Here is a 14955-nt window from a genome sequence, read left to right on the forward strand (position 1 = left end):
CCTGGGATGGAAATATTGAACTATATAAAAAGATTAGATCGGCCTAGATTGTTTTGTTTCGAGAAGGGAAGACTGAGGCAGGAAATGATTGAGGTTTTTAAGATTATGAGGGATATGGACCGGGTGAATGAAGAGGAGATGTTCCGTTGGTTGACGGGTCAATCACATTGGGACATATGTTTAAGGTAAAGGGTAGGAGATTCAGAGAGGTTTTCAGAAAAAAAAGACTTTTTCACTGTGAGGGGGTGGAATCTGGAATGTATTGCCTGAGAAGGCAGTGGAGACCGGAATTATAACAAGCTTTAAAAGATATTTGGATGAGTACTTGAAATATCATAATAACATGCAGGTGCAGCAGACTGTGAGGAGAACAACTGACAAGCTGGGCTTCATAGTGAGAGGATTTGAGTATCGGAGTAAGGATGTCTTCCTGCAATTACACAGGGCCTTGGGGAGGCCACACCTTGTGAGCTGTGTGTGGTTTTGGTCTCCTGGCTTGAGGAAGGACATTGTTACCATTGAGGGATTTAAGTGAAGGTTCACCAGACTGATTCCCAGGATGGCAGGACTGACATACGAAGAAACATTGGATCAACTGGGATTGTGCTCACTAGAATTTAGAAGAATGAGGGGGATCTCATGAAAACATATAAAATCCTGATGGGATTGGAGAGGCTCGATGCAGGAAGAATGTTCCCGATGTTGGGGAAGACAGAAGTAGGGGTTGCAGTTAATAAATAAGGGGTAAGTCATTCAGGACTGAGATGAGGAAGGATTTCTTCACTCAGAGAGTAGTGAACCTGTGGAATTCTCTCCCACAGGAAGCTATTGGGGACAGTTCATTCGCTTGATTCAAGAGGGAATTGGGTGTGACGCTTGCTTCCATAGGGATCAAGGGATATGAAGAGTAAGTGAGAGTGTGGCGCCTAGATTGCATGATCAGTCATGATTATATTGAATTGTGGTGAAGTCTCAAAGGGCTGAGTGGACTATTCCTAGGCCTATTTTCTATGTGTTTGTTGGTGTTGGTGAAACAACCTCTCCCTTCCTACTGTCAATCTTTCAGAATTGGAGAATTCTCTTGTAGAATTCTGGTGATGAGACAGTTCAGAGATGTTACTTCAAGAACGCACATTGCAATTGGAACCCTGTGCTCTAATTCCCTCCCAGCTATTCCCTCACAAGTACCATGCCCTCACACATTCACTGACTCACCTACAAGGTATTCAAAACCCTCCATGCTGACCTTCACTTATCGCTTTCTGACTGGTTGGAAGATAACAGTCTGTATTGAATAAGATGAAACAGGAACTGGATAAGGTGACACAAGTTCTCATGTGGTTTCCCAACGCTATTTCTAACGTCCATGTTCGGATGAGTCAGGTGATTGTTAATGTCAGAATAAAAGACAATATTGCTGAGCAGTCCACACTGAAGCAGTGTGTGGGTGTGAGACCCCTAAGGTCCTTCAGGCAGATTACCCACAGTTCTAAGGAAGGCTCACCGCACCCGAAACGTTAATTTTGATTCCGAGTCACAGAGTCAGAGAGTCCCACAGCTCGGAGACAGGCCCTTTGGACCAAACTGGTCCGTGCCGACACAAATGTCCATCGACACTAACCCCATTTCCCTGCACTTAACCCATATCCTTCTCAACTTTTCATATCCCTCGATATGACCAAATGCCTTTTAAATGTTGTTAATGCACCCTCTTCAACTCCTTCTGCTGCCAGCTCATTCCACATGTGCACCAAGCTCTGGGTAAAAAGGTTGCCTCTCAGATTTCCTATCATTGTTTCCCCTCTAACAAAACACTGATGCCCTCTAGTCCGCAATTCCCCGACCCTGGGAAAAAGAGAGTGCACTCACTCTATCCGAGCCTCTCCTGATCTTATACAGTTCCATAAGATCGCCCCTCAGTCTCCTACATTCTAAAGAAAGTATCCTTGCTTGTCCAACCTCTCCCTATAACTCAGACCACTGAGTCCTGGCAACATCCTTGTAAATTTCTTCAGCACTCGTTCCAATTCAATATCATCCTTCCTGTAGCAAGGTGACCAAAACTGAACACAATACTCCAAGTACGGCCTCATCAATGCCCTGTACAACTGCAACATAACTTCCCAACTTCAAAACTCAAAGCTCTGACTGATGAAGGCCATTGTGCCAAAAGCCTTCCTCACTGTCCTGTCAACCTGTGATTCCACTTTCAGAGAACTGTGGCCCCATTGCAAAAAAGGCCCCAGTGTAAACCAGTACCCATTGTAAACCAGCCCCATTGTAAACCAGGCCCCATTGTAAACCAGGCCCCATTGTAAACCAGGCCCTATTGTAAACCGGACACCATTGTAAACCAGGCCCGATTGCAAACTGGGCTCGATTGTAAACCGGGCTCCACTGTAAACCAGACCCAATTGTAAACCAGAGCGCATTGTCAACCGGACACCACTGTAAACCAGGATTCACTGTAACCAGTTCCCATTGTAAACTGGGCTCCACTATAAACTGGGCCGCATTGTAAACAGGACGCAATTATAAAACAGGCTCCAATGTAAACCAGACCATGTATTGTAAACCGGACTTCACTGTAAACTCGGCCCGTATGTAAATCAGGGCCCCATGGTAAACCAGTCCCCAGTGAAAACAGTCCCCATTATAAACCGGGCCCCATTATAAATTGGTCCTCATTGTAAAATGGACATCAATGTACACTGAGCCCCATTGTACACCAGGCCCCATTGTACACCAGGCCCCGTTGTAAACTGGGCTCTATTGTAACACAAGCCCAAGTGTAAACCAGGCCCATTGAGACGCAGGCTCCATGTTCAATCAGGCCCAGTTGTAAATCGGGCCCCACTTTAAACCAGGCCTTAATTTAATCCGGGCCCAACTGTAAACAAGGCCCCATTGTAAACCAGGCCACATTGTAAAATAGGTCACACAGTATACCGGGTTCCATTGTACACCGGGCCCCACTGTAAACTGGGCTCCATTGTGGTCGGCACGGTAGCACAGTGGTTAGCACTGCTGCCTCACAGTGCCTGAGACCCGGGTTCAATTCCCGACTCAGGCGACTGACTGTGTGGAGTTTGCACATTCTCCCTGTGTCTGCGTGGGTTTCCTCCGGGTGCTCCGGTTTCCTCCCACAGTCCAAAGATGTGCGGGTCAGGTGAATTGGCCATGCTAAATTGCCCGTTGTGTTAGGTAAGGGGTCAAATGTAGGATTATGGGTGGGTTGCGCTTCGGCGGGTCGGTGTGGACTTGTTGGGCTGAAGGGCCTGTTTCCACACTGTAAGTAATCTAATCTAATCTAATTGTAGACAGGGCCACGTTGAATACTAAGCCCCACTGTCAACCATGTCACATTGTAACCAGGCTGAAGTGTAAACCGAGCTCCATTGCCACCCGGGCCCCATTGTAAACCAAGTAATTTTGATTGGTAGGTAAGGGCATTCAAATAAAGCAAACCGATGACGCTCTGAGAGAGACGATTATTTTGGAAGAGTTCAAATATAGGCATATGGCCGAGAATGGAATGTTTTAGGTTAGATGGGATTCAGATTGGTTTCACATCAGTGCAACATCGAGGGCTGAAGGACATGTCCTGGGCTGTAATGTTCTACCTTCTATGTCCATGACAATAATGAGAGGAAAAAATAGAGTCGATAGCCAGATACTATTTCCCAGAGCAGAAATGGCTAACACGAGGGGTCATAGTTTTAAGCTGGTTGGAGGAAAATATAGAGGGGATGTCAGAGCCGGGTTCTTTACACAGAGAGTTGTGAAAGCATGGAATGCGTTGCCATCAGCAGTTGTGGAAGCGAGGTCATTGGGGACATTTAAGAGACAGCTGGACATGCATATGGTCACAGAAATTTGAGGGTGTACACATGAGGATCAATGGTCGGCACAACATCGTGGGCTGAAGGGCCTGTTCTGTGCTGTACTGTTCTATGTTCTATGTTCTATTTTATTGTTATGTAAGAAGCAAGTGGGTAACGAGAGAAAGGATTGGTCCACTAAAGGATAATGAAGGAAGGCTGTGTGCCGAACCTGAGAGGATGGGTGAGATTCTGAATGATTACTTTGCATCAGTGTTCACTGAGGAGAGGAACATGATGAATCTTGAGATCAGAAATAAAAATTTGATTACTCTGCATCACATTGACATAAGTGGGGAAGATGTATTGGGTAGGCTTGAGGTTATTAAAGTGGACAAATCCCCAGGACTGGTTGGGATCTATCCCAGGTTGCTGAGGGAGGCGAGAGAGGAAATAGCTGCGCCCCCAGCAGATATCTTTGTGGTATCCTTAAACGCAGGTGAGGTGCCGGAGGACTGGAATGTTGCTGATGTTGTCCCCCTTGCACAAGAAGGGTAGTAGGGATATACTGGGTAACTACAGAGCATTGAGCCTGATGTCGGTAATGGGAAGGTTGCTGGAGAGTGTACTGATGGGTAGGATCAATTTCTATTTAGAAAAGAATGGGCTTATCAGTGATAGACAACATGGTTTTGCGTGGGAGAGATTGTGCCTTACCAATTAATAGAGTTCTTCGAGGAAGTGATCAAGTTGATAGATAAAGGAGGGGCTGTTGATGTCATATACATGGACTTTAGTAAGGTGTTTGATAAGGTTACCCATCGTAGACTAATGGAGAAGGTGAAGTCACATGGTGTGCAGGGTGTTCTGGTGAGGTGGATAAAGAACTGGTTGAGCAACAGGAGACAGAGAGTAGTAGTTGAAGGGAGTTTCTTGAAATGGAGAAAGGTGACAAGTGGTGTTCCACAGGGGTCAGTGCTGGGGCCACTGTTCTTTGTGATATACATAAATGATCTGGAAGAGGACATTGTTGGTATGATCAGCAAGTTTGCAGATGACCCAGAGATTGGTGAAGTAGCAGAAAGCATAAGGGACTGTCAGAGAATACAGGAGGATATAGATAGACTGGAGAATCGTGCGGAAAAGTGGCAGATGAATTTCAATCCAGAAAAATGTTATGTGATGCATTTAGGCAAGACAAATTCTAGGGTGAATTATGCAATGAATGGAAGAGCCTTGCGATAAGTTGATGGGCAGAGAGGTCTGGCAGTGCAGGTCCATTGTACCCTGAAGGTTGCTGCGAAGGTGGACAGAATGGTAAAGAAGGCATATAGTATGCTTGCCTTCATTGGACGGGGTATTGAGTATCAGAGCTGGCAAGTCATATTACAATTGTACAAGACATTGGTTCAGACGCATTTAGAATACCGTATACAGGTCTGTTCACCACATTACCAAAAGGATGTGGGCGATTTGGGGAGGGTGCAGAAAAGGTTTACGAGGATGTTGTCTGGTATGGAAGGTGCTAGCTATGAAGAAAGGTTGGGAAAGTTATGATTGTTTTCATTAGAAAAAAGGAGATTGAGGGGGGACCTGATAGAGGTTTACAAGATCATGAAGGGTATAGACAGGGCATGTAGAGACAAGTTTTTTCCCAGGGTGAAGGATTCAATAACGAGAGGTCACACTTTCAAGGTGAGAGGTGGAAAGTTTAAGGGAGATACACGCAGCAAGTACTTCGCACAGAGGGTGGTGGGCATCTGGAACGCGTTGCCAGCAGAGGTGGTAGAGGCAGGCACAGTAGATTTATTTAAGATGCGCCTGGACAGATGCATGAGTAGGTGGGGAGTAGAAGGATACAGATGAAATGGGCAGTGACTGGATGATCAGGTCTGCCCCTGTGGGTCCAGCTGGGATATTTGGCGAAACGTTCCCTTAGTTTACGTTTGGCCTCCCTGATGGAGGGAAGACCACAATGTGAGCATCAGACACAGTAACCTAGATGGGAGGGGAGGCAGGTGGACCTCTGTTTCACTGGAAAGGACTGTTTGGGGCCCTGGATGGAGAGATCAACACTCCACCCCCAACACTCCGCCCCTCGTCCCACCCAAAACACTCCCCCACTCTCCAACCATTATCTGCTGCTCCCCTTACACCCACCCCCAGTCCTGAAGAAGGGTGACAACTGAAACATTGATGTCTCCACCACCTGATGGTGCCTGGTTTGTTGGGTTCTTCCATCCTCCTGCTTGTCAACCAATGTCATTTACTGAGCTTGGTTATTTACATCATAATATCCTCACCCCATTTGTATTGATGACTTTTCCTCAATTGAGCCCCCCTGTAAATAGATTACTGAAGAAGAATATTCTTGATTTCCAATCTCTCAGCATGAAGAGCTTCCTGACACTACCCCAGAATGACCTGGCAGCAGATTCTCTGTTGTGCTTGAGCACTCCCTTCTTCTCCTGAAGGGTAGTTACTCTCTATCTGTTCCTGAGTGAACCCTGTCATATCCAGGATAACATGCTTCGGCCAACCCGATACCTGTTCGATGGGAAGGTGCAATAGCCTATTTTGTGAGGCTCTTCCTCATGAAGATAAGAGTCTTCATCCATCCCCATCTCCTCACTCAGATCTCTGTGCTGCCATAGTCAGTGGATGCTCACAATCTGTATTTCGTGGCAGATCTCAGGCTGCTCCTATATTTCAGGCTCAAGTCTTTACTGTTTGCACATGCTCAGCTCGCTCCTCACATGATATTCTGCAAAGTAACCCTCAATCTTCACCTCATTTTCAACCTGGGATGGACGGGCCCAGGAGGTGGTGAGTGATGGAGGTTCGTGTTGAGAGAGGAGAGCACTGGAAGTCAGCCCACCCTGTTTCCCATGCTCCTGCTGTACCAGCCCCTTTAACTGCCTCATATTCATTCCCAGGATGAGGGCATCGCTGCCCAGGAAGCATTTATTGCCCATCCCAAAATAGCCAGAGGGTAGTTAAGAGTCACCCACGCTGCTGTGTGTCTGGAGTCACATGTAGGACAGACCAGGTAAGGATGGCAATTTCCTTCACTTAGGTAACCAGGTGAGGTTTTCTGTTAATTGACGACATTTCATGATCATCATTGGATTCTTCATAGCAGATTTTTATTGAACTCAAATTCAACCATCTGCAACTCCCCTCATCACGCCCTGCTTTCCAGTCACTCTGTGATTGACCTCATTTGCAGGCCGGTACCTTTCCCATCTGGTCTGGTCTGGTCCTAATATTCAATGCTGTCTAGAACATGTTTTGTCTTCGGCCATGGTTTAAGGTTTCACCTTCAGGAGTAAACTCTGATGATCTATGCTTCAGGAGCAAGGCTGAAACTGCATTTGCAGCACAGGCAGCAGCAGGCCAGATATTTACTGACTCAGTGGATGTCTCCCTGACAGCACCTAACAGCGGGACTATTTGAGAATACCGGGAAGATTGTCTGGTGTAGTGTCTTTTAATAACTCTTCCTGTTAATAATACAGCATCGCAGTTATACCGCACTCCCTGCAAGTGGGTGAATAATACAGTCATACACTCATCTGTTGCATCCTGAAATGTTTCTGTCACCACAAGATATGAATTAAAGTGAACAGTAGGAACAGGATGTTAATGAGGGTCCGAGAACAAACCAATAAAATGTTGGTTTTAGTGTGACATCAATGTCTGGGCACAATCGTTCTGAGCTGCATTTGCTGAGCCACTGGGGTGAAAGCAGTGAGTCTTTAATCGAGTCAGTAGCATGTGTGGTGAGGACAGGATTACTTGCTGCAAACCTGCAGTGTGTGCAAAATGATGGATCTCCCAAAAGCAGGTGCCCTTCATGGACAGACAGGTGCTCACTTCTCCTTGTTGGATGTACACCGACTGCACAATTGGCTACACAGTTCCGGCTTGTCCCTGATAAACGACAGAGTTTAGACTTGGCTCAGTCTTGCAGGTAGAATAATTTCAAAATGATGGGCATAATCCAGCTGACTCCTACTTTGTACGTTGTTCCCACTTCAGTGTAGCATTCCATCCATTCTGGCTGAAACCTGTAACCTTTTAAACATTCTTTCAGTGATCCTACCAACTTAGTTAAAGCTGGAATAAAGTTACACTGATTACAGCCTGAGTGGAGAAATGAGCAAAGAACAGAGGGCAAAGTGTGAATTATTTCAACTTTCTAGAGATCTGTGTTGATCCCATCTGTTGAGATCAAAACTTTGAATGGTAAAGTTATCATGGGGCCCAGTATTAGACGTACGCAAATGACCTACAACTAGAGAAACCGAGAGTAACAGAAATGAGCCAAACTAAACACCAGCCGGCAGGTATTGGAAACAGAGAACAGTGGAATCGAAGATTCAGAAACTTACACAGGTTCAAGTGGAGCCAGTTATAACTGGCCTGAGGATTGTGTGTTGGAAAATATTAGACCAGACTTTCTGGCAACTTGACATCCTGTTTGTGCCCGAGGATGTGCAATTTACATCAGCCCCAGCACGGCAACAGGGAAGGGTGTTGGCAAGACTCTATTGGAAACTTGGAACCTCATTCATGGCCTCATTGGCCAAGGACCACGGAACATTGTTGAAGGTCCAGGATGAGGGGAATAAAAATACCACCTGAAAGGCACACCCTCAGTGAAGGCAGACATCAAGACTCCTGGGAGAAGTCCATGAAGCAACCCAACAAGGCCCAGGAGAAGATCTGCCCTGACAGCGAGACCTACCCTTGTGGAAGGGAACCAGCCCTCTGTCGGAGAGTAAGGAGATTCCAACGGCCCAGCTCAAACATGTGGATCATTGCAGCTAATATCCTTTCTCAGATGGATAGAGCTATGACGAGAGTAAATATTGTGGGAATTTGGGAATTGCTCACATCGTAGTGTTAACTTTGTGAATGAAATCATGCTGAAATCGAAATCAAATTCTGTTTCCCTTTATCTGCATCACTGACAATACCTTCGGGTAAAGTTTTGTTTTAATACACAGACTGATTGAAGTGTCTGAAGCACAGACACCAAACCGCATCATCTGCTGACATTTCTGCCTCCTCCAAACCGATCCCACCACCAGAGATAGATTTCCTTCCCTACCCCTTTCTGCTTTCCGCAAAGGCCGTTCGCTCCGTGACTACCTGGTCAGGTCCACGCCTCCCCTCCCCCCCACCCAGCAACCCACCCTCCTATCCTGGCCCTTTCCCCTGCCACCACAGGAATTTCAAAACCTGTTCCCACACCTCTCCTCTCACGTCCATCCAAGGCCCCAAAGGAGCCTTCCACATCCATCAAAGTTTCACCTGTTGCTCCCGATGCAGTCTCGTCTACATTGGGGAGACTGGACACCTCTTCACAGAGCGCTTCAGGTAACATCTTTGCGAAACCCGCACCAATCAAGCCCACTGCCCTGTGGCCCAACTCCCCCCCTCACTCTGCTGAGGACATGCAGGTCCTGGACCTCCTCCATCACCGCTCCCTCACCATCCGCCGCCTGGAGGAAGAATGTCTCATCTTCCGCCTCGGAACACCTCAACACAATGGCATCAATGTGGACTTGTCCAGTTTCCTCATTTCCCCTCTCCCCACCTCACCCCAGTTCCAACCTTCCAGCTCATCACCACCCTCATGACCTATCCTAGCTGCCAATCTCCCTTCCCACCTATCCACTCCACGCTCCTCTCTGAACTATCACCTCCATCCACCCATTGTTCTCTTTGCTGCCTTCTCCCCGGCCATTTATCTCTCCATTTGAGGCGTCCTGCCTCTATTCCTGGTGATTGGCTTTTGCCTGAAATGTTTATTTTCCTGCTCCTCGGATGCTGCCTGACATGCTGTGCTTTTCCAGCACCACTCTGATCTAAGCATTTGAGACTGGCCTGAACCAGGATTGGTAGATGTGATGTTAACAATGTCACATGTTCTCCAACAGTACTTGGGCCAGGAATATGTTACCGAGTTTAGATTACCACATTACTTACAGTGTGGAAACAGACCCTTCGGCCCAACAAGTCCACACCGACCCGGCGAAGTGCAACCCATCCAGACCCATTCCACGACATTTACCCCAACACCTAACGCTATGGGCAATTTAGCATGGCCAATGCACCTAACCTGCACATTTTTTTGGACTGTGGGAGGAAACTGGGGCAGCCGGAGTAAACCCACACAGACACTGGGAGAATGTGCAAACTCCACACAGTCAGTTTCCTGAGGCGGGAATTGAACCCGGGTCTCTGGCGCTGTGAGGCAGCACTGCTAACCACTGTGCCACCGTGCCGCGTCGTGGAAAATCCTCTGATTGGACTCAAGTATCCCAGAATGCCTACAGTATGGAAACCGGCTCTTCAGCCCAACAAGTCCACACTAGCCCTCCCAAAAGTAACCCAATGAGACCCATTCACCTCACCTGCACATCTTTGTACTGTGGCAAACCTGCAGAAAGAATTCATGATGTGAAGAATGGAAAAGCATTTAGAAACAGCCTATGCATTTGGTAATGGAGTCTCGCACAATGCGGGAGAGGCTGGTTTTCCAAAGTTTCCTGAATAATGTCGAAGTAACATCAGACATTTTTACTGGCTGCCGAAAGAAAAAATGTGCCGACGATGCTGTGTTCTCCTCAGGATTGAATCACAGCTTTAAGGTAGGGTAGCTCCCCGCTGAGGTTGGGATTAAATTATAGCTTTAATATAGGGTGGCTCCCCCTGAGGTTGGGGATTGAATTACAGCTTTAATGTAGGGTGGCTCCCCCCTGAGGTTGGGGAGTGAATTACAGCTTTAATGTAGTGTGACTCCCCCCTGAGGTTGGGGTTTGCTTAACAAAAGAATGAAGAGACAAATAAAACCTGCCGATGCTGGAATCCACAATAGACAGGCAGGAGTCTGCAAGAACCCAGCAAGCCAGGCAGCATCAGGAGGTGGGGAAGGTGATGTTTCGGGTGGAATCCTTCTCCAGGAGTGAAGGATGAAGACATCCAGTTCCAGTTTGCTCTCATTCCATTTTTCTCTCATCATCCTTACTGGGACAAATGGGGGAAGGTGTCTCTGACTGAGCTGTCCTGCTGTCTTATCATCACACCAGGGAGATCATACACCAAAGCTTTTTCATGCAGAAAATAGAATGAATTTGGGAAACTACTCCAACATTCTGCAGTCCCAGAATGAGCTGCAGACAATCCCATTGGTGATCAAAGAGAGTTCGGTGTAGGAACATACAACATATAACAGTGGAGCACAGAAAAGGTCCTTCACTCCTTGATGTTGTACTGACATTTTATCCTCCTCTCAGGTCAAACTAACCTCCTTTCCATTCATTTTGCAACCATCCATGTGACTATCACTTAAATATTGTGAATGTATCTGACTCTACTACCACTGCTGGTAGTGCATTCTGCACACCCACCACTCTCTGTGTAAAGAACCTACCTCTGACATCTCCCTTAAACTCAATCCCTCTGCTCATGAAAGTCAATGCACTGCAATGATAAACCTGCCAACTTGAGTAGACATGGATCCCCTGATCCGTCTGTTCCTCCAACCTGCCAAGAATCCTGCTGTTAACTTTACAATCTTCATTCACATTCAAGTTTATGGCACTTTACAAATGAGGCCAGTCACCTTGATTTCAGAAGTCATTCCCAGAAGTGAGCTTTGTTTAAATCCTTTATCCCATAATGAACCACTACCTGCTCAGGGTCTGAGGTTTACATGCTTTAGACAGTGGATCTAATATCTCTTAACATAGAACAATACAGTGCAGAACAGGCCCTTCGGCCCTCGATGTTGCGCTGACCTGTGGACTTTTCATAGTTCGTCCTCCTACACTATCCCAAAATAATCCATGAGCTTATCTAAGGATTGTTTAAATCTCCCTAATGTGGCTGAGTTGACTACCTTAGCGGGTAGGGCATCCCACGCCCTTCCACTGTGTGTGTAAAGAAATTGCCTCTGACATCAGTCTTAAATCTATCACCCCTCAATTTGTAGTTATACACTCTCGTACAAGCTGACATCATCATCCTAGGTAGAAGTCTTTCTCTGTCTACCCTATCTAATCCTCTGGTCATCTTGTATGTTTCTATCAAATCCCCCCTTAGTCTTCATCTCTCAGCCTCATAAGACCTTCTCTCCAGACCTGGCAACATTCTGGTAAATCTCCTCTGCACCTTTTCCAATGCTTCCACATCCTTCCTGTAATGGGGCAACAAGAACTGTACACAATATTCCAAGTGTGGCCGCACCAGTGTTTTGTATAGTTGCAGCATGATATTGCAGTTCCGAAAATCAATCCCTCTACCAATGAAACGTAACACACCGTATGCCTTCTTAACAGCACTATCCATCTGTGTGGTAACTTCCAGGGATCTACGTACATGGATTCCAAGATCTCTCTGCACATCCACACTACCAAGAATCTTTCCATTGACCAAGTACCCTGCCATCCTGTTATTCTTCCCAAAGTGCATCACCTCACATTTAGTGCATTGAACTCCATTTGCCACCTCTCAGCCCAATTCTTCAGTTTGTCCAAATCCCCCTGCAACCTGTAACATTCTTCCAAACTGTCCACCACTCCACCAACTTTTGTGTTGTCTGCAAATTTCCTAATCCATCCACCTATGCCTGCATCTAAGTCATATATTAAAATGACCAACAGCAGTGGTCCCAAAACAGATCCTTGTGGAACACCACTGGTAACTGGACTCCAGACTGAATATTTTCCATCAACCACCACTCGCTGCCTTCTTCCAGAAAGCCAGTTTCTCATCCAAACTGCTAAATCACCCTCAACTCCATGCTTCTGCATTTTTTCCATCAACCTATCATGTGGAAAACCTGATCAAAGACTTTACTGTAGTCCAAGTATACCACGTCAATTGCCCTACCCTCATCTACTTGCTTGGTCACCTTCTCAAAAAACTCAATGAAGTTTGTAAGACACGACCTGCCCTTGATGAAACCATGTTGACTATCTGAAATCAAATTGTTGCTTGCTAGATGATTAAAGATCTTATAATCCTTTCCAAAACATTTCTTATAACTGAAGTAAGGCTCACTGGTCTGTAATTATCTGGGTCATCTCTGCTGCCCTTCTTGAACAAGGGCACAGCATTTGTAATCCTCCAGTCCTCAGGTACTAAACCCGTAGACAATGACAGCTTAAATATCAAAGCCAAAGGCTTTGCTATCTCCTCCATAGCTTCCCAGAGAATCCTCGGATCAATCCTATCTGGCCCGGGGACTTGTCGATTTTCGCTCCTTCTAGAATTGATAACATGTGTGCGTAACTAACCTCAATCCTTTCTAGTCTAATATCTCATACTTCATTTTTCTCCTGTACAATATTCTCTTTTCCCTGAGTAAACGTCGATGTGAAATGTTCATTTAGCACCTCTCCGATCTCTACAGGGTCCACACTCAACTTCCTACTTCTGTCTTTGACTGGCCCTATTCCTCCCCTAATCACTCTTTTATTCCTCACATATGTATAGAAGGCTTTAGGGTTCTCCTTTATTTTGTTTGCTAAAGACTGTTCGTGTCCTCTATTTGCTCTCCTTAACTCTCTCTTTAAATCCTTCCTAGCTGATCTGTAACTCTCCGTCGCCTCATCTGTACCATCTTGCCTCATTAACACATAAGCCTCTTTCTTCTTCTTAACAAGAGATGCAATTTCTGTTGTAAACCATAGTTCCCTTACCTTATCACTTCGTCCCTGCCTGACCAAGTTTTACCTATCAAAGACACGCGATATCTGTTCCTAAAGCCAGCTCCACATTTCGATTGTCTGCATCCCCTGCATTTTGCTCCCCCATTCTATGCATCCTAATGCTTGCCTAATGGCATTATAATTGCCCTTGCCCTATCGATAACATTTGAGCTGTGACATGTACCGAACGCTTCCCATTGCTAAACTAAACGTAACATTATCTATTATTCCCATCCATCCTCCACTGATCCTGGTAATAAAACTCCAGGAACCAATTGCCTAACCCCATAGAGAGCATAATCACAGCAACACTCACTTATGGCCAGCCTGCTGGGTTGAAAACATCTGATAGGGTGACGGGTGTCATTCCAGAAGTGGGCAATTGATTCCTGGTATCCCGGCTCTACCCTACAGCTGGTTAGTTTTTTTTCTGAGAGTTGGTTTTAATTAACAGAGGGGTTCGCCTCCATGTTCAAATGGTTTAGGGGCTCATCATCTGAGATTTGGAAAGAATTGAAGAGGATTAAAGAGATCCAGTCTGAGATTTGGACAGATATGGAGAAGTTTAGACAGGTGTACATAGAACATAGAAGGATACAGCGCAGTACAGGCCCTTCGGCCCTCGATGTTGCGCCGACCGAATCCTACCTAACCTATACTAGCCCAATAACTTCCAAATGCCTATCCAATGCCCGCTTAAATGACCATAAAGAAGGAGAGTTCACCACTGATACGGGCAGGGCATTCCATGAACTCACAACCCGCTGTGTGAAGAATCTACCCCTAACATCTGTCCTATACCTACCACCCCTTAATTTAAAGCTATGTCCCCTAGTAACACCTGACTCCATTAGGCTGAGACTTGGACAGATTTGAACACGTTTGAGGTGTGAAATATCCCAGCAGATTTAAACACTTCCCAAATACTGTCCTACATCATTAAATATAACTTTGGTGAGGAAATTTGTTTAATTTCAGTCAGCTGTGTTTGGCTATATTATAAGTTAGGGAAATTGCTCTTAAGATTGCTAAAGGGGGATTCAAGATGGCGGCCACCCAGCAAGTCTGAGTCTACTGTGCTCCTCCCAAGACTTGGGCAAAGTGGGTCATCCACCCCCACCATACTCACCAAATCATTTAAAATAGCTTTTATTTAATGTAATTGGTTGTCTAGTATTAAATTTAAACAATCTAATCTTTAGTTAAAATGACTAAAGGGAAGAGAGCCCACACCTCTCAGCAAGCAGGAACCCCTCCCCCACCCTCTCCAGCTGCAGCTGAAGCGTCCGCATCCGCCCCGGGGGACTTACCTACAGTGACAAGCCTTATGGAAATCATCTCCAAACTGGATGCGAAGATCGACGCTTTTATCAAAGAATCCCGAAATCGATGGGACTCACTCTCGGCCA

Source organism: Hemiscyllium ocellatum, chromosome 38 (assembly GCF_020745735.1).
Source record: "Hemiscyllium ocellatum isolate sHemOce1 chromosome 38, sHemOce1.pat.X.cur, whole genome shotgun sequence".
Lineage (NCBI taxonomy): Eukaryota > Metazoa > Chordata > Chondrichthyes > Orectolobiformes > Hemiscylliidae > Hemiscyllium > Hemiscyllium ocellatum.